Genomic DNA, 22,479 nt, shown 5'->3' with positions numbered 1-22,479 from the left:
GTCGAAAATATGTATATTATAATTTTAGTCAATAAATACTCAATATAAAATTTGATAATTGGTCAGATAAAACAAGATTTTTTACGATCATATTATTATAAACTGAAAATGTTAGTGTTGAAAACACTTCAATACGGTTTGACGTAAGGCATCTGCTTATTTTATTTTTTTGCCGATTTTAGAAACAAAAGGTTGGACCACTTGATAATATGATTATTGTCACAAAAAAGACATTATCAAATGTCAAACTAAGCAAACAAAAATTGATTGAAGCTTGTGTACAACTAGTGACAATTAATGGAAGACCTTTTACACTCATGGAAGATAGTGGATTTAAAATGATTATTGATCCTTTATTAGATGCAATAGGTGGAGGTAAGCATTATTTTTTTATTTTATTTTAATTTTAAACAAGATCTATATAATCTGTCAAGCTTTTTCACAATAAGCATAAGTGATGTAGGCTAAGTATGTAAAATAAGATAATATGAAAAAAAATTAGATTAAATTAAATTGTTTTCTTTTAATTTTTAAATTTTAAGTCATTTGAATATTTAATTGTGCATGTATTTATACCTATAAACTTATAAATAACTTAATTATGGCCTATAATGGCCAAAGATGCTGAATTAAAAAGATTTTAATTCATAATGTTAATTTTTTTCAAATTTATAAAACTCTTGATAGTTTTTATATGAAACTATGTACTACACATTGCAGACAATTTTAAATAACAATGATCAATATTAAATTTGATAGTAGCTACATTTTTAAAAATATTTATAGATTTTAGAATTAACTCAAGAAATATAAGAAATCATGTGAAAGAACATGCATATGATATAGTAAAAAATATTAAGCTAGATGTCTACAAAAAGTTAGTATCGTTGAAGGTTGATTGTGTTACCAGACTTAATCGATCAATTATTGGTGTAAATGTGCAATATATTAAAGATGATAAGTTAAACATCAAGACATTAGGAATGACAAAATTAAGCGAAAAGCATACATCTGAGTACCTAAAAAAAGTGGTAATGAAATCTTGTTTAGTGACTAAATTTGTTCTTTAATATTGTTACAAAATATTACTAAGTTTACTTTCTAGTTGATAAATATCTTGAAGAAGTATGATATTGATAATCGACAAGTATATTCAATAACATGTGACAATGGAAGAAATATTGTGAAAATGGTTAAGATATTCAATGATGCTAATGACGATGATATACTTAATGAAGATGATATTGAAGCAGATATTGAGTCTGAAAACACTGATCATCTAAGAAATGGTCTCTGAACTTATATTTTTTTACATATTTGGACATTTTTTTCATTTTTGGTATTTATTTTATAGATGGTCATGACATTTTATCTGAATCTACAATTGAAGGCATAATAACAGATACAGAGATTGATTTAAATGATGATAATAATTTGCAACAAGAAGTATATTCAGCTCTAGAAATAGAAAATGAGGAATATTTAACACAATGTGTTCGTTGTAGTGTACACACTTTTCAACTATGTGTAGAACAAGGTTTTAAAATAACTTCAGTTAACAATACCGTCGTAAAAACTCGAAAGGTAAATAGCTAAATAACATTGTAAATATTGGTAATGTGTGTTTTATTAATATTAACTTAAATTAATTAATAACATTTTTTATATAATATTAAATATACACAATTAGTTTTAACTTTTAATATATTAATTTTAGAACAACTGAACACTAACATAACAAAATAATAATAATCTCTTTTTTATAATAACATAGGTAAGGTATAATATAACAATGTGTATAAAATAAACTATAAAATGTTAACTAATTGTAATTTTTAATTTTAAACTGAATATTTACTATTTTCTTAAAAAGATTAATTGTAGTTATTTTGCGGGTATTAATTATATTTATTTATTTTAATTTAATTTAAAAAAGAAAAATTGTTCTACAAAAATAGGTTGTAAAAATACTTCGAACGCAGTCCTATGCAGCTTTATTAAAGAAGGATAATTTAAAGCAAGCTATAATTGATATTGTTAGTCGATGGAGTTCTACATAGGTATTCAATGTTGCATCGTCTGTATGAGCTTAAGTCATTTTGTAAGGACCACGAGTTAATAAACTCTAATTTGTTTTTAAATAATCGTGATTGGGACAAGATTAGTAGTTTGGTAAATCATAATATTAGTAATAAATATAATAAAAATATACCTTATAATGTACTTAATTTAAATTATGAAGGTAAATTCACTTGAGCCTGCTTATTTTGCCACTAAAAGACTTCAAAAAAAGGATTTGACACTGGGTGATTTTTTTGGTATATGGCAACAAACAAAAAGTAAATTCCAACAAATAAATTCATTGTTATCTAATTCTATTGTGCAGTCAATGAATAGTCGTAAAGAACAATTAATGGACAATAGTATATTTGTTGCAGGTGACATGATTTTACATAATCTACCATGATTAAATTAGGACTTAAGTTATAATTTTATTTTAAATATTTAACTTTATAGTTTATTTACAGCTATTTATTTAGACCCTCGATTTATGTGTACTTTAACAGCTGCAAACAAACAAATAGCAATTGATCATCTTATTAAAACTTGGACTTTAAAAGAATCAATATCTGGTGTTAGTAAACATTCAAATTTTATAATTAGAGAGATTCATATGCTCCAAAATCTAACCATTAGATTTAAGCCCTCGTGCACCATTTAATATTAAAAATCCATTTTTTTTCAGAATCAAAATTTAAACGAGAATTTAGCTGGATCAACTGATGAAAGTGTTATTGATGTTAATGAGCAAATCTGTGATAACGAAGATCCATTTGAAGAATTTCTCGTTGGTTGTTCACACACATCTTCACAAAACCGATCATTGAATGAATCGAATGAATCTCAAAGTTTGTTATCTTCAAAACAGTTAATGAGAGAAAAAATTGAAGACTTTGGTAGAGTAGAAAGATTAACTTACAAAGCAGATGTGATAAATTATTGGAAAGACAACAAAATAGCAAAGCCAGAGTTATTCGAACTGGCACAAATACTCATGGCAGTACCAGCAACACAAGTATGCTTATTAACTTTATTGACAAAATTATTAAGAATTAGTATTTTTTTTATAAAATCAATGATCTGCTGGGTTACACTAAGCTAAGCTATTATAAAAATTTTATTTATTTTGTAATTAAGATAATTTATTTATCTTAGAAGTTAGAAGATAGAACACTAAATACAACTTTTAGTATTAGTTATTTATAATTATAATTATATATTTTTTGTCTTTTAGGTTAGTGTTGAACATAGTTTTTCTGCCTTAAAATTTATATTGTCAGATTTGAGGAGTTCACTTTCAAGTGATATATTAGAAGACATATTAATTATCAGAGGAAACAATCAATAGCATTTAAAATGTATAAATTATTTTGATATTAAGTGTATTTATGAATATATTACACACTGATATTAGACATTAGTATTTGTTTTGTTATTTGTGAATGTACTATTTAATAATGGTAATATGGCAATAAGTATAATTTAGATAGCATAAATTATACTATGTTGTCTACACTCTATAGTATATTAGCTATGTACAGTGTACACACTTTTATATTGCCAATACATACTATTTAACTTTTAACAACATAAATTATAGATATATATCGATATATGTTTGATATTTATGACCTCATAAAGATAACGAGTTATTAAAACGCGTTTGCGTTTGAAGTACTGACAGTTGACAGTGAGTCAGTATACCTGCAGTAACGAACGGGCCGTGTTAATTTAATTTCGTGGGTTTAATACTTTAATCTGTGTACCTATTAAACAACGTCTTAATTTACGTGTGACCAATAATGCCGAAAGTACGATCATCTAAAACTTGCAAAGCAACAAAATATGTTACTGAATTTCCAGATGAACATTTACAAAGTGACGGTCAAATTTTGTATTGTGCTGCATGTGAAAAATCAATAGCAATTGAACAACGATTTCAGGTAACACAACATTTACAAACTAATAAGCACAAAGAGAACAAAAATAGAAAGCTGAAATTCAAACAAAATTTTTTATCATCTACGTCTTCCTCAGTTTCTAATACATTCAACATCGATTTATGTCAAGCTTTTATTAAAGCTGACATTCCGCTAGCAAAACTTCAAAATTCTAATTTAAAATCGTTCTTGGAAAAATACACTGCACAATCGATTCCCGATGAAAGCACTTTGAGAAAAAATTATATTCAACCAATTTACAAAGAAACTCTTGTGTCTATTAGAAATTCAATTGGTGATGGACCCATTTGGGTATCAATCGATGAAACAACCGATGTAGATGGTAGATTTATTGCAAATATTATTATTGGAAAATTAAATGACAGTAAATCCCAGCCTTTTTTGTTAAACTGTGAACAATTAGATAAATGCAACCACCAAACTGTTGCAAGATTTTTAATAATTCTATGAGTATATTATGGCCCGATATAGTTATGCAAGAGAATGTATTATTATTTGTATCTGATGCCGCGCCATACATGGTAAAAGCCGGTAAAGCATTAAATGCTTTTTTTCCAAAAATGATCCACTTAATGTGTTTAGCACATGCATTTCACCGAATAGCAGAAACTATAATATCAAAATTTACAAAAGTTGATGAGTTAATATCTTCAGTCAAAAAGATATTTCTAAAAGCTCCCAGCCGTGTCGAAATATTTAAAAATATGTACCCAGATCTAAGCCTTCCTCCACAACCAATTGTAACTAGATGGGGCACTTGGTTGAATGCCGCTAATTATTATTGCCAAAACTTCCAAGAAATCAAAAATGTTGTTGCCGAACTCGATGCAACTACTTCAATGTATATTAAAAAAGCTGAAATTCTTTTAGAAAATAATGATTTAAAAAATGAATTAATAAACATTTCTGTTAATTATTAATTTTTGGTTGATGTCATTACGAAATTAGAAACTCGAGACTTAACTTTAGTAGAAAGTTTAAGTGTAGTAGAGGAAGCGGTAAAAAGACTTGAAAAAGTTCAAGGACCAATTGGCGATATTGTAAACGCTAAAGTTAAAAATGTACTACAAAACAATTCCGGTCTAGCAGAAATGAAAGCTATTAAAAATATTCTGACTGGTATTTCGTCTGAAGCTTCATTGGATGTAGATCTTTCTCCTTCAGACATAGTCAACATGCAATATTGTCCTATAACATCAGTCGAAGTTGAGAGATCTTTCAGTCGATATAAATCAATTTTACGACATAATCGGCGATCTTTCGAATTCGAAAATTTAAAAATGCATGTCATTATTAATTGTAACCATAATAATTAGATAGTTACATAAATATTTTTTTTTATTACATTTCATTTTAATTAATAATAATATTTTTTTTTTTTTGATAATACATATTATAAATTTTTTAGCACATATTTATGTACATATTTTTGTTGTATAAATACATACTTTGGTTAAATAAATACATATAAATCCGAGCCCTAATTATAATAAATAATTAAAAATATACCTCTTATTATTTAACTATTTACTCAATCAAACTAAGAATTAGAAATGAAATTAGGTAGGTAAACAAAATCTTTTTGAATAAATAGTTTTAAACAGGTGATTATTTTGAATAGTACTTTAGTAGATAAGTAGGTATTTATCCTTATTTTTTAGTCTCAATATTTAGTTGAATAACAAATCATAGTATAATATAGTAATAATAAGGCACCTATATTATATTTTATACATTATAACCCCGATTACCTATATCTTTTCGGTTTATTACTTTATTTATTATTTACGCAAATATTATAATTCCGTAAATACCTACCTACCTACTATCTAGTTTTTCGCTATAAATCCACAAATATTTACAAATATTTTTAAAATGTTGGAAGTATATACTTAAGATAGAAATAAATAATCATTACAAAAATTATATAGACAGGTACATCTATTATTATAATTTATATTAGAATAAGAAAAATTGATTCAATGTTACATGAACATACAATGCTAATGAAATAATTTATTAAATATAATAAACCAGCTAGTATAAATAAGAATTACTAACGTAAAATAATAGCTTAGGTTAGTATTATAGATACCTACATAACTAGCTATTGATTAAATAGTTTTAAGTACCTGCCTATATATTCTTTTTTTTGTTAAAAATATAAAATTTACATTTTAGTTTACAACGTATGCGTGTGTGGTGTAATTGTATTATAATTATTAATAATAATATTACAAGCCAGCAACTACAACTAATAATAATAATAATCAATGAATAGGTACTTACTTGAACGTCGCAAAAATGGTAGACAACTATAATAATTAACACAATTTAAAAAAAAAAAAAAAAATACAACCGTAACAGTGTAACACGATAAAATAGTCATACACTCACACGAGACTAGGCAGTTGGTGACAAAATGAGCTATGACCAGTGTGGCAGTGTCTATTATGACTATAATAGTTTAATAGTAAAGACTAAAGACCAAAAATTAAGTAATATGTTCGTTATCAATCAGTAATAAATAAATAACGCGTTAACTGCACTACAACTGCGGCCTGCTCCGGTCGCCCGACGGGTTTTTCTTTTCAGAAAGACGATAAAGTTATTTATACTTTTTAAATTAATAAAAGGATGGTAAACTAACCGCCGTGCTTACAGTTGTATTATCACAGAATAGATGAAACTATTAAAGTATTATAGCGTACCTATAGTATAATAATATAATATATTATTTAATACTGTAAGTCTGTAAATTAAATGACAACAACTGAACAATAATAATTATTATTAGAAGTCCGCTACACGAAAACTGCAGTGACCCCCACGGGCCACGACCCGCACGCCATAAACCCCGCCGATTAGACATCGATTTTATGATAATACTCATTTTATCTAAACATTAGCTGCAACACTCGTACGTACTACGTAGACACTATGTAGACTTATTATTATACATTAAGTTCACTCGTCGATTGGCGACAAATTGACAAACAATAATATTATCAGCGATAAGCATGAAATAATGAAATATGTTGTATACTTTTTTTTTTATTAAATATTGTGTAATACTTATATGCACAATAGGGTGGTCCTTATTTTTCATTTTTGATTTTGTTGAGATTACCCCCCCCCCCCCCTAAAAAGGTTCAGTTACCTGAAAAAACCATACAAAAAAAGTTTCATGCAAATTCTTTAATTTTAACCCGTGCCGCAAAAGCTCCAAAGTTACAAAAATAGAACATTTTCAATATTTTTAATTTTTTTTGATATTCTTAAGCATAACACTGGAAATAAAAATGTTACAAAATATTTGTTAATATACAATGATAGAAAACTAAATTTACTAAAATTTGTTTCATATAAATTAGATTCCAAATATTTTATTTTTTCAAATATTTTGATCAAAAAGTAAAAAAAAAAATCTTGAAAATCGAGATATTTCCATCAAAATAACATATAAATAATTGTAAAAACAATTTACAAAAAATAATAAAATAATGACTTAACACTTAACATTTATATTTTTAACATATTTTAAATATAAATGATACAACTAAATTTATGACTGTGTAACTTGGGTAAGTGTTTCTTTTCTATGGTCAGGATATTTTTTGCAATAATCACTAACAACTTGTAGTAGATATTGTTTTTGAGATTCATCTTTAGTTATTTTGTTGTTATAATCTTCAATAAGTTTTACTCCTCTTTCTGCAACATCATTTATAACTGGAATATTTTTTAAAATTGACAGAGCTTTATTATAATCTGCATTATTTGCCCACATTAAAGGGTCTTCATTCAAAAAAGTGGTGTTTATGGCAAATCGTTTAAATAGATTTTTAGTATTGACACATATAAAATCATCAATTTCCTTTTCTAATAACTCGTTTGTATTTTTTGCAGATATAATTAAACGTTGTGAATTTGAATTTAATTCTGATGTACATTCGTCGTTGTTTAGAGCATGAATCATTTTTCTTTTAGTCTCCAGTGGCACAGCCTCATCGAAAAAAGCAAATGCGCACAATTCCGCCGATCAATACCATAAGTGACCACAAAACTTTTTAGCTGCATTTTGAGATAGATCTTTATCTATAGAAGCATAATGTAAAAGATTTTTCATAAAAGTCAAGTCTTGTAAAGGAGCTTTGATTGAAGATGGTGAATTAAACCATACTTTTATGTATAACCGTACAATAAAAATGCAAATACTTCTTAAGGCACTTTCTTCTTTGTGTGTTAATCGAAACTGTTCACGAAATAAATATATTTTAAGCTATAAATAGCTTTCGCCATCCACCGAGCATGATGGATGGCACCTGGTATTTTAAAGCTAGTATCATTTGAAAGTTTTCCGCCCAAAAAATTACTGTTAATTCTAGTAACTCTCGAGAATCATCTCTTGGCTGCTTTTCTAATAGTTGATCCTTAGAAAATTTAATAATTTCGTCACATACGTCATTTACAGAATCCATTACATTAGTATTAAGTATGCCAGAATTAAAATTGTTAGCGTTAATTGTTCCCTATGCTTGTTGGAACCTTTTAAAAATTGCAACGTCTGGGCCCGATGTTGCACCAAATTTCAAATCGAACACACTTTTCAATATAATTTCATAAATATGATGGCGGCATGGTAAATATATTATTTCGCGTTCTAATAGTTGCTCAAGCAAAACACAAGCTCCATTTAAGCGACCTGTATTTGATGCTGTAGTATCAGAACAAAGTGCTTGTACATTTTCATCTAAACACCAATAGCGTTTGGTATACTGCATTGGCTTGTTCAAGTCCAGTTTTACTATTTAACGCCGGGACACCTAGCAGTTGTTCACGACCATTTACTGACGCGATTATAGGCAGCCTATCGACTAAGCTTTTCCCGGTTAAATTTGGAAGAAGTTTTCCGTCCCAGTGTATAACAACTGCGTCTTCCTTGCCTAAGTTATAGTCATGACGTATTTTTTCAGCCCGTTGCTTACGGTATTTTATGCGAGAGCGTCATATCGATGATCGGTTTACAATAAGTTCATTAACATTATTACCTAAAGCTTCTGCAGTAGCAATGAAAAGATGTACAGCATTCCGGTCACTGATTTTACATTTGTCCAAGACGATTGCAAGTTTTTCGGAGACAAAGTCATCGTACCCCCTGGTTGGCTTGAAATATTTACTTGATGGACCGGAAATATCTTCATTTACAAATGCATCATTGTCCGCATCGTCACATTCTTCAGAACTACTGGACGACAGAAGTTCTACAGTTTTACCTAAAAATGTATTTATTACTATTATACACACAACACTTTTAATATAGTAGTTATATAAATTAAATTACTATTTTAGAATAAAAACTTACTTGAAGCTTCAAATTCTTTACGAGCACGATCTTCTCTTTTATTTGTCGCTTGTTTCCGATCCTCTATGGTTTTTTTCTTTTTTCTTTGTTTTTTGATCAATACCAAGCAATGATCCAGTTCGACCTTTCTGTCTCTGGGCAATTAAAAATGCTTTATCTTCCTCATTAGACATTAAATCTAAAGCGTTTGCGTTTGACATATCGAACAAATCGTCTAGATTTGATACAAACTGCGTATTTTTTTCTATTTGAGTTGCACTTTTTCTATATTCTGACTTTTGCAAATTTCTCCACTCTTGGTATAAATCCTCCAACTTGGTCACACATTTTTGTTCGGTTTTTGTTGGTATACGTGCCTTCCGCCAAAAAATTATCGCTTCTTGTATCACTAATGTAGCACTTTGATGAAGATTTAAATTAACTTCGCGCATATTAAAAAATAGTACTGACAAAACTTGCTTGTTTGATGGTAATTTACTACCAATTATTTGATTTGAACAATGTCCAATTAAAAATATATATTTTGACTCACGTAAACTATTCTTGGTAACCATTATAAATCAGTAAAATAAAATATATTGCTTGCAAAATATAACAAATCGTAAAAAATTAATACTCAACAATATTTAGGTATGACACTGGTTGTTGTTGTAAGTCAACTGAGAAATAATAAACAAATAAATCGCAAAATAATATTTGACAATCTATAATGACTTAATAAACTCGATAACACGTAAGTCCAAGGTGTAATAATGTAGATAATACTAATTTTTGTTGTACAAATCATAAATGTTACTATGAGTCATAGAAATAATCTTCACGTAAAAATCGCAAAATACGGGTATAGGTCTAAGTACACTACCCACCTAATGATTCTATACTAATCTCTTGTATCATTGATTAAAACGAGTAGGATCACATTCAAACCATATTATACAATATATATTAATTTTAAGTTAATTTAAATCGCATTATACAATATAAAAAACGTTTTATTTATTGCCACGCAAAAAATAGACAAAAACTTTTATTTTTAAAATTCAAACTCAAATATCTTTGATAATAATATATTTAAAAAAAATGTATAAGTATAAAACTGTTGTAACAATAATACGTACAATTAATGTCTTTAAAATTTTTTTGTAAAATCATTCTTTTAAGAGTTATGATTAATTATTATATTCAACAACTAACGATTTCTAACATTTTTTCGTTATTAAAACTTTAGAGCTTTTGCGGCACGGGTTAAAGTTGACCATTTCGTCTAAAAAATTTTTCTCATGCTTTTTTTAAGTAACTGAACCGATTTGAGGGCGGTAACTTGAACATTTTGCAATTTTTTTTTACTTCATCTATAACGGTTTGTAGGCATATTGCACATGCAGTGTAATTTATTAATAATTATGGGCCCTCACAAGTCCACTGAAAAACAACTAAACCTTTTCCAACAACCACTCGTCTGACCATTGCAATTAATTTATAATATCTGTGTAACTGTGTTTATTTTTATACTACTGCTGCAGTAGTGTCTCGTTAATCCAAACAGACTTGACCGCTATATTAATACACACATATTTTAATATTATGTACCATGTACGTATGTACATGATAGTGTAATAATATTATTATAATATATAATATAATATTATTATAATATATAATATAATATATATTATATTATATATATTATAATATAATAATATTTGTCGATTACGTTCGTACATCGCACGAGTATTGTCGTTTAGATTTTACATATGAACGTCGATTCACGATTGACGAATTCTTGTCCACTACAAAAATATCTACTTCAAAAGCTACAATAGCACTGAATACCGGTATTTTTCCGTATACGGACCAATATATATTACATACATTACGGTCATCTAATGGGTTGAAAACTGCAAAGAACCAATGTTGCTTAAACGATTGTGGGTTAAGGTATTTAATCAGCATAATATGTAACAATATATATATATTAGCTGTCTGTATATAAATATAGGTGCATAATTATTATAATTTTTATACAAATTAATATAACATAGATAAAAATTTCAAACGCAAGAAAATTAATTTCTTTTTATGTCGTATAGGTAATCCGAATGACTTCTTTCCCCAATTTCGTTCGGATTAACAAAACCCCACTGTATTTTTGAACAATATTTATTATTATAAGAAATAAATAGACGCAGCTGACATATTATATTATAATATAATACGAGTTATACTATAATCAGTGGCGCAACTAGGATTTTTTTCAAGGGGGTATTCGCCAACAGCAGATATAATAATTATATGACACCCTTGACTGAAAGACACATCTTTATTATTGACTTTCTTATTAAATTACGATGGTCGATAATAATAATTAATAATGTTGCTACTTGCTAAGTTGTTAACCATAGTCTTTAGTGATATACGTATGTCGCATACCATAGCGGTTCATATTAACTTCATATTAAAATTAAGTATAAGATTTAAATCGTAATAATAATATTTTAAAATAAAAGTATCCAAAACATTTTGGAAATGTTATGATGGAAAATATTAATTGAATTTATACATATAATGTTATTGAAATATGTTGAATTAAATGTTAGTAGAAGTTTTTTTTTTAATATTACATTAATATACCTGTTACATTTTAATTGTAATATTTTTTTTTTTTTTTTTTTTTTTTTTTTTTTTATTCAAAAACAATCTGTACAACAAGCACATTTAGTAATTTTGATATAGAATATATACATAGTTTATTTTTAAAAAAAAAAACAACAACTTTTAAGGAAGTCACCCATTGGTAACATCTAAGTTAAGGTAAAATATAATTTTAACATTAAATTAATGTTTTGAAAAATAATATTTCTTTTATAAAGTTTTTAAAATATTAAAATAATATTACATTTTAAATATTTCACTTATAAACTAGATAGAATATTATGAAAACATTGTATCTTCCGGCGTGGTTGTCTGGGATCATTTTATACGGTTTATCTATTATATACGTTTTTTGATTATAAATAAAATTTGCACACATTTTATATTTTACATTAACATATAAGGTGCTGTTTACAAATATAATCTATTTTAAATTAAACATAGTCATTTAACATATTTAACATATTATATGATATTGTTCATATAGTTAAAAATCGATTGATGTGAAAAGCTATTAAATTTTGGCAACCATCATTTAAAGCTGGTTAGACACGGATCGATACGATCGCGCGCGTTCACGATTTTCGAATCGCGGCATATAATCGCCCGAAATAGTACACGTGTATTTATGATGTAGATATTCAAATTTCAAACGGGGAATAACAGATGCGTTCGGTCGCGACCGAACGCGTTAAAATTAAACATGTGCGATTTATCGCGTACGCTCGTATACGTTTTATACGTTTTTGATCATAAATAAAATTTGCATACATTTTATATTTTACATTATCATATAAGGTGCTGTTTACAAATATAATCTATTTTAAATTTAACATAGTCACGGCATATCTGTGAATAAATTATCAAAAAAGGAAGAAAGTCAATATATTAATTCAACAAAATGTGCACTTTGTTTGAAATTATTTAATAATGAAACCGTATTAAAAGTAAGTGACCAATCACATCTTACCGCCAAATGTTTAAGGGCTTTATGCTTAAATTGTAATTTTTTGGCACAAAAACCATCATTTGTGCCCGTATATTTCCATAATTTAGCGTATGAAGGCCATTTTATTGTACGTACCTTAGGTTGTAATGATAATGACATACGCATTATTCCAAACTCGGGTGAAAAATATTTGTCATTTGGTAAACAAATTTTGGATAAATTTTATGTAAAATTTGTAGACACTTTTATGTTCATGTCAGATTCACTCTCTAATTTATCTACTAATTTGGCTGAAGATAAAACAAGATTCCGTGAAATTATCCATCACTTTCCGTTAAAAAACATTGATTTAGTTATTCGGAAAGGTGTATTTCCGTATGAGTATGTAGACTGTAAATCGAAACTTGAAAACACAGCATTACCACCCAGGATTAAATTTTATAATTCGTTAACAGATGACCATATTTCTAAAAAAGATTATATGCATGCATGCAATGTTTGGGAGAAGTTTAATATAAAAACGCTGGGGGAGTATAGTAATTTATATTTATTAACTGACATATTGATTCTGGCTGTTGTATTTGAAAATTTTAGAGATATTTGTTTGAAAACTTTTAATTTTGATGCCTCTTATTATTTGACAGCACCTTGTTTTGCATTTGACGCAATGTTATATTATACTGGTGTAAAACTTGAAAGGTTAAAAGATTATTCAATGCTTCTTATGATAGAAAATGGAATAAGAGGGGGGGTATGTCAATCTGTAAGACGTTATGTCAGAGCTAATCTACCCGATGTTGATGGAATTAATTACAACGAAAAAAAACCACATGTTTATTTAGCGTATTTCGATTGTGTTAATCTTTATGGCAAATCAATGCTTGCAAGTTTACCATACAAAAATTTTGAGTGGTATAATGATTTGACATTAGACGTTACTACAATAGACGATGATGCCTCTATTGGATATATACTGGATGTGGATGTTGTTTACCCCGAACAATTACATACCAAGCATAGGGATTTACTTTTTTACCCCACAATAGTTGCCCACCAAATTCTAAGATTAATAAGCTGCTAACAACTTTAAATAATAAGACAAATTATGTCATTCACTATAGATTATTAAAGCAGGCGATTCATAATGTTTTAAAAGTTGTAAAAGTTCATAAAATAATTAAGTTTAATCAATCAAAATGGTTAGCCCCCTATGTTAATAAATGTACCAGTATGAGGGTCTTGCAAAAAACAAGTTTGAATATGAATTTTGGAAATTACTCGTGAATAGTGTTTATGGAAAATGTATGGAAAATCCGCGTAAAAGATTGAATATAAAGTTAGTGAGCGATGATCGAAAAGCTCATAGATTAATGAGAAACCCTAATTTCTTAGATAGGACTATATATTCCAATGAGCTAATGTCTTTACATTTTCAAAAAGAAAAGATTAAATTTGATAAACTAATATACGTTGGATTTTCTATTTTAGACATTTCGAAAACATATATTTATAATTTTCATTATAACGTAATGAAAAATAAATACGGGGAAAAAATATCACTGTTATATACTGACACCGATTCATTAATATATCGTATTGAAACAAATAATTTTTTTAATGATTTAAAATTTGATCTATTGAGTTACTTTGATACTTCTAATTTTCCCACTAATCACTTTTGTTATAGTGATAAACATAAGAACACCCCCGATTTGTTTAAAGATGAACTAAAGGGTGAGATAATGACACAATTTGTAACGCTAAGACCTAAATTATATGCTTATACAGTAAGTGGTGTTGAACACAAAAAGACAAAAGGTGTAAAAAAGTATGTAAGAGACAAGTATATGACAGTCAGTCATTATTTAGATATTTTAACAAAGTTCCGGATGCAAAATTCTAAACATTTGTATGCACAAAATGATGAATCTTGTCAAATTAGTGCGTATTGTGATATTAACTCAATACAGTCAACCAAACATAATGTGTATTCAAAAACAGTGAGAAAAATAGTATTGAGCGCTAATGATGATAAACGTGTTATATTAAAATATGGTATTTGTACACTACCGTACGGTCATTATAAATTAAACTTATTTAACAAATGAAAGAAATAATTAAATATTAAAAAATTATATGTAAATTACAGGACACACAAAATAAAAATGAAATTCATAATTATTGATTTCGAATTTACTATGATTGAGAAAACCACGTTAGTTCTTGTATCAGGTGCAATCACAAATCAACATAAAAATCAGCAACTATTAAACTCAAAGGTCAACCATTACTATTAAGAAAAGAATCACAATACATCGAATTACCAAGCGAAAATATAAACACAATAATAAGAGCAATCAACAGAATATTCAAAAACAAACCAGAGAAAAAAGATGCCCTTTTAAACGAACTAAATGTTAGCTTCTTAACCAAACATAGTAATTTAACAAAAGAATTCATATTAAATTATTCCAAATTTCAAAATAAAAAACCCACAATAATCACATGGAATGGAAATACAGACAAAGAAATTTTAAAAAGACTCGGAATAAATATTACAGTATTAAACATTACTAGTTATGATTTATATAATGATGGCAATTTTTATTTACAAATAATAAATACAGTTAACAATAAAACACTATTACAGAAATATATAGGCAAAATAAGAAAAATAGGTAGACTCAATAATTTGGAAGAAACCCATAATATAATTTGTAAAGAGAACCATAACAAAACATATTTACATGACCCAGTTTTAGATGTTAATCTAACAAAATGCATTTTTAATTATCTCAATAATATATTACCAATACAAAATCTAATTTAAAAAAAAATTATTATATAGTGGAATTAATTACGTGAGCTATTGAAATCTAATCCTATAACAAATTGATTAATTTTTATATTATAATATATTAATAAAAATAAATAAATGATAATCATTATTTAAAAATTTAGTATTTCTAAACGCAACATAATATTTTATTGTTTTAATTAATCTGTAGTTGATAAGTTAAGTATTAAACATTTTATAAATTGTAAAAATAGAAAAAATATTTAATGGTTTGGTTACAAACCTTTTGTAAAATTATGATTATATTTTAAAACCTTGTCATTAACATTACCATTTATGTATGATTTTTTTTTTTATATTACATCTAATTTTACGATAAATTGTAAGTATTATGATTTGCAATTTGTAATATTGACTAATTATTTTAAAATTGAATTATAACTGTTTAAATAACCTAATGAAATTTTGAGAGAAAAATTCTTAGAAAAATTTACGGACCTGTATTCAACAATGCGGAACAAAAATGGGAAATAAGAACCAACACCCAACTATACCAGCTTTACAAAAAAGAAGATGTGGTCCAATTTATCAAAGGGACAAGGATAGAATGGGCAGGCCATGTGTGGCGAGCTGATGGAAGTGTATTGAAAGGAGCACTGACATATATGATAAGAGGAAAGAGACCAAGGGGAAGGCCACGGAAAAGATGGAAGGATAGCGTCAAGGAAGTATTAGAAGAAATTGGAGGAGACTGGGAACAGGCATACAATAGAGAACAATGGAAGGAATTAGTTTTGGCGGCCAAGAGTCTAAATGGCTCGTAAAAAGCCTAAAAAAAAAAAAAAAAAAAATAACCAAATATAAAAAATAAATGGTGTGTAATGTTTATAATTTGATTTTTATTGTTAATATTACATACAAACCCATTTATGTTTTTATACAACAATAATATATTGTTGTATTTTATAGTTTATCATTTTAATTTGAAATTGTGTGTTATAAAATTATTTTTATTTATTGTACATAATTATTTGGGGCAAACGTAAATTGCGCCCGACGAAAGGAAAAAATTGTAAATTGCGCCCGGTATTTTTTGGGTATACATTTCTATGTTGTAAATTGCGCCCGGTATTTTCCAGGTATAAATTTCTATGTAGTAAATTGCGCCCAGAAGAAATATTATCTTTATTATAGTCATTTAGTATTACCCAGAGGACACCACGAGGAGGCGACTATCACTATCCTCCAAAAATTATTTTTAATATTATGGAATTAATAAGTTGTTTTAAATATTTTTAGGTTAATTTTTACTGTAAATAATAATAAAAAAATTGTAATACTAAAAAAAAAAGTATAAATTATATAATATAGAATTAATAGTAGGTATAATAAAATTATAAGTTATATATCAGCATTCAGCATAGTAATGAGACATCATTTTTACATATTCAGCTCTCGTAATTGTATTTTCATTATATTTTTGAATAATTTTTTTCATCGTTTGAAATTTTTGTTTTGATTTGTTGTTTTGAAATTTAAACGGTTCATTTATACTATTGATTTTTATGTAAATTTCGGACTGTAGCTCTAATAATTTATCCTTAAAATTATAAATATGAGGATGAGGAGTAAAAAAGCTTTTATTAAAATGACTGTGGAAAGATTCACAGGCATTAGTAGTCCGTGTTAAAGTTGCGGAAGCTGATGCCCAAATATTAGGAGGAAAGTCAGGAAATAAAATATAAGTGTTTAAAATACAGCAAGAAAATTGTACAAGTCGATCATCTTCAGGCATTGTAGGCATTAATTCATAATTAAAATAATCGAAAACATTTTCTGGCTCTAAAAATACCATTCCAAACACATGTAATAACCATTCTCTAATAATAGATCCGTTTAATTTATACTCTGAACTTAAACCAACTTTTTGAATTCGTCTCCACCAGGCCTGTGTTAAGTGAAATCGGCTAAATGCAGTTCGTATTTCCATGTTGTCGTGTGGTGCGAAAAACATACTAAAGTATTAGTAGTCGTAACCTGTAGTATACGTAGTCATTTCGATATCGCTAATATCATATATAATATAATATAATATAAATATAAATATAATATAATGATTAACATTTGGTTTTTACACCAGTAGATGTACAAAAATGTTTAAAACGGATGAATTCAAGGTCACTTAGATTAGATACTATGGGCGCATTTTACTACATAAATATTTATACCTGAAAAATACCGGGTGCAATTTACTATACCCATTTTACAAATCAAAAAATGCTGGGCGCAATTTACTATACTATTTTCACTACCTGCTCACTATGGGCGCAATTTACAATCGCCCATTATTTGTATTTCAAGTATTTAGTTTTATAAACCTAATCGGTGATTATCTTGTGTTAGTACATTTTCCATGTTTACAGTACATTGATTTACTCTGGGGTAATAACACAATGATTAAGATGGAGTGACACCTCAGGATCACTGTTTTACTGTAATACACATTATACTGTGTGATTACAAACATGCACCTATTTATTTAACACACAAAAATACTTAGTGTACACCAAATTTTTACACTATAGTCAAAATTATTTTTTCATCAAATCTTACTATATAAAACTGAAATAATATTTCATGAAAATATTATACACTAATAATTAATGATTTTTTTAATGTTAAAAAATTAGTTCTGAATTATAATTACACAAGTTTTCTTACTTCTCTAGTAAAATGTACATATTCTACAATACGATCATGAATTAATAAACAATAAGCAGTTACACCTGTAAGCGATTCAGATGCTTCAATTTCTAATTGAACATCTACTGCTGAGGCCGTGGCTGAATCGTTCTGCTTCGAAGTATCAATGACTATAATTGGAGCATTATTAAGAAAAAGTAGATGGACTCAATATAGGGTTCCGTATACTTTTTTCATAATACGATTCTTGAAACGATGTATACATATTATATAATAAGGTAAAATAAAGATCGGACTTTGCATTATTCACCCAACAAGGCTTCAAAAATAGTGTTGGCATGCGTTATGTTACACAATTTGTGTATTGAAGAAAATGTACCTTTAATTGATGAAGATTTTGAGGATGATGATTTTGGAATTTACCAAGCTGTTGACAATGAAGAAATGTCAGTAATGTCACAAAATAGGCAAAATCCGGAACTTGTGGCCGGCCTTCGTTTCCGTCAAAATATTGTTAACAGACTGTTTACAAATTAACATAACTTGTGCTTGAGTAATCTCGATTCTATTTCTATTTTCTATGTGAATACTGTCAATGTGTTAATGTTTTGATATATATATATATTAGGGTGGCCCTTATTTTAGGATATTGGATTTTTTTCAGTCTTACCCCCTAATTTGGTTCCAATATATATAAAAATTATATTTACAAAATTTCATGTCGATAGGTTAAGTTTAACCCGTGCCCCTGAGTCCTTAAAATTCGAAAGCACGATTTTATTCAAATAACCACGTTTTTTTAAATTGTTTTATTTATATCTCGTTTCAACTCGTTCATATATAAATATGTGTAAGACATTATTTATAGTAAATTAAATTTTCTATAAATCTTGTTCTATATAGTTTTTTGATTAACATAATATTTTTATATTTAATTAATTATGAAACATACAAGTTTATAAATAATGTGACATTTAAACAATATTATTACAAAACGTAGGTATTATATATAACATACATTAAAAAAGAGCATCATTGGTTTGATGGATGAATTAATTTGTTTAATTTTTATATTTTATAGCATACAATTGTTGAAAACGTTTAAAAATTTGAATATCTGGACCAGACGTAACCGTAAGTTTACTTCAAATGCCGATCTAAGTATAATTTCGTAAATGTGATGCCTGCAAGGAAAGTATAAAATATCGCGTTCTAATAGTTGTTCCAAGATTATACATGCTCCTTTTAAACGGCCTGTGTTCGAAGCTGTTGTATCGCAACATAGAACTTGTACATGATCGATAAGGCCCCATTCTTCAAGTGCTTGAAACACTGCTTCTGCTTGATTTTGACCAGTTCCAGATATGAGATTAGGTACACTTAACAGTTTTTCGGAATTTTTATATGAAACAATTACTGGTAATCGATCAACAAGCTCTTTACCTGTTAAATCTGGGAGTAGCTTACCATTCCAATGAACAACAACTGGACCTACTTCGGAAGTATTAAATTCTTTTCGAAGTTTATCTGCTCTATCCTTACGTAAGCACTGGTGTATTCGATTAATAGATGTCCGATTGAAAATTAAATCATTTACATGTATACCAAATGCTTCTACAGTAGCTGTTAATATATAAACTGCATCGCGATCACTTATTTTACACCTGTCCAATGCGATTGCAAGTTTCGGTGTTATAAAAATTTCCTTACCTCTACTTTGAAATGTATGAAGATCTAAGAATTCGGATGGTTTGATAGAAATTTACAGTCTTACTTGCTTGTTCAATTTCTCCATAAGCTCTCTTTTTCCATTTTGTAACTGCTTCTAATCGAGTAATTACTCTTTCTTCAGTTTTTTGTAATTTTTTATCTTTACCAAGCATACAACCAATTCTGCCTTTTTTTCTTTGAGATAGTAAGAATTGTCGATCTATTTCTATTTTAATAATATCCAATGCATTCATATGTGCAATATCAAAAAGGTCATCAATCTCATTTACAAAACATTCTTGTTTTATCTTATTTATTTCGGTTTTTCTCATTGCATGTTTTTGTAAAGTTCTCCATTCTTCGTATAATGATTCCAGCTTCTTAATGTTATTGTATTCTTGTCTTATTGGAATGTGAGCTTTTTGCCAAAATACAACTATTTCTTGGATAACAAGTTTTGCACTTTCGTGTAAGTTGAGTTTTACTTTACGCATATTAAAAAAAAGTACACGTAACGCCTGTCTTTTTGACGGTAATTTACTACCAATAATTTGGTTGCAAGTACTACCAATTAAAAAAATTTTATCTTGCTCACGAAGAATAATATTTGAAGTAGATGTTTAAGCCATGATGAAAATATATGTACAATATTTTGTTTTGCTATCTATCGTGGTCCGCAGTATACTAATCGATCGTCAGATTAAAAACAAATATGTTAGTATTTACTATCAGTTTTATAGAGTAGTCTATTTTTAAAACTGTTTCGAATCATTAAAATATTAAAAGATAATCAAATCAAATAATTAAATTAAAATGCTGTTTGCTTATCTTAGATAAAAAATTCAATCAGTTACAAATGTAATAATATAATGATGTTAGATATTTTGTAATCTTGTGAAATTGTCACATTATTAAATATCGTTTTATACATTTTATAAACTTGTATGATTCATAATTAATTATATATAAAAATATGATGATAATCAAAAAACTATATAGAACAAGAATTATAGAAAATTTAATTTTCTATAAATAATGTCCTACACATATTTATATATGAACGAGTTGAAACGAGATATAAATAAAACATTTTAAAAAAATGTGGTTAGGTATTTGAATAAAATCGTGCTTTCGAATTTTAAGGACTCAGGGGCACGGGTTAAACTTAACCTATCGACATGAAATTTTGTAAATATAATTTTTATATATATTGGAACCAAATTAGGGGGTAAGACTGAAAAAAATGTTATAAAAAAAAATCACCTATTTGACGAAGAGCCACCCTAATATAATTTTATATATATATATATATATATATATATATATATTTTACAAATTTAGTATTTACCTCCACTCATCTTAATTTAATAACTAATTAATAATACACATTATCTTGGGGTCTGAACTGTACCTATCCAATATTATTTAGATTTATTCGGGAATTACCCGTTTCCGCCAAAATTTGAAATGACCGATTCCGCCATCGCCCGTTTCCGCCAATTTAAAAAAAGGTTCGATTCCCGTTTCCGCCAATTTACCTGCTATTCACTTATTCATAATTAATATACACAACATTTTGTCATAGTTTTAATAAATATAATAATAATACATAAATCCACTTTGTTAAAATGTGATAGGACTAATAAGGCTATAATTGATTTTAAAAATAAACTAATATCGCGTTATTCGTATGTAAAGAATGTTGCATTTAATTATATTAAATAAATTAACAAAATATTATGACTTTTTAATTATTTCAATTACTGTATTTCTTAAAATTAGGTTTGACAAAATATCAAAATATTATATGTATTTATGAAAATATCACTTTTTATTATTATTATATTTATTAAAACTATGACAAAATATTGTGTATATTAATTATGAATAAGTGATTTTTACTTTATTATTATATTTATCAAAACTATGACAAAATATTATGTATTTATTATTTGATTTATTAGTTATTTATATATTTTTCAATATTTTATGTTATCAATTAAATACCTAACCATGTACCTACAATCATTTCTAGTTAAAACTTAAATACACCTTAAAATAATAGGAATAATACTCCAATGAATACGGAATATATTATAATAATTTTATCGGAGATCGTTCGTTTGTATCTAACATTGCCTTGTACTGTATCATATGAACGTAGATTCAGTCAACTCAAATTAATTAAAACATATTTTTACCAAAAATATGGAATATATTACAATAATTTTACCATAGCAGGTAAATTGGCGGAAACGGGAATCGAACCTTTTTTTAAATT

General features: G+C 27.2%; 4 pseudogenes; 3 read left to right on the top strand and 1 right to left on the bottom strand.

Moving 5' to 3' along the window:
- Positions 1–317: 317 nt before the first annotated feature.
- On the top strand, positions 318–3,409 carry LOC149059586 (uncharacterized; annotated as a pseudogene).
- Positions 3,410–4,468: 1,059 nt separating this feature from the next.
- On the top strand, positions 4,469–5,338 carry LOC149059585 (uncharacterized; annotated as a pseudogene).
- Positions 5,339–14,208: 8,870 nt separating this feature from the next.
- LOC149059584 (uncharacterized) lies at positions 14,209–15,001 on the top strand (annotated as a pseudogene).
- A 4,548-nt stretch (positions 15,002–19,549) lies between these two features.
- On the bottom strand, positions 19,550–20,818 carry LOC149059583 (uncharacterized; annotated as a pseudogene).
- Positions 20,819–22,479: the final 1,661 nt, after the last annotated feature.

Source organism: Diuraphis noxia, unplaced genomic scaffold, assembly GCF_037042655.1.
Source record: "Diuraphis noxia isolate RWA-SAM2 unplaced genomic scaffold, SU_Dnox_SAM2 contig0001, whole genome shotgun sequence".
Lineage (NCBI taxonomy): Eukaryota > Metazoa > Arthropoda > Insecta > Hemiptera > Aphididae > Diuraphis > Diuraphis noxia.
Note: the sequence above shows the minus strand (reverse complement) of the source record. Positions and strands in the feature narration are given on the sequence as shown.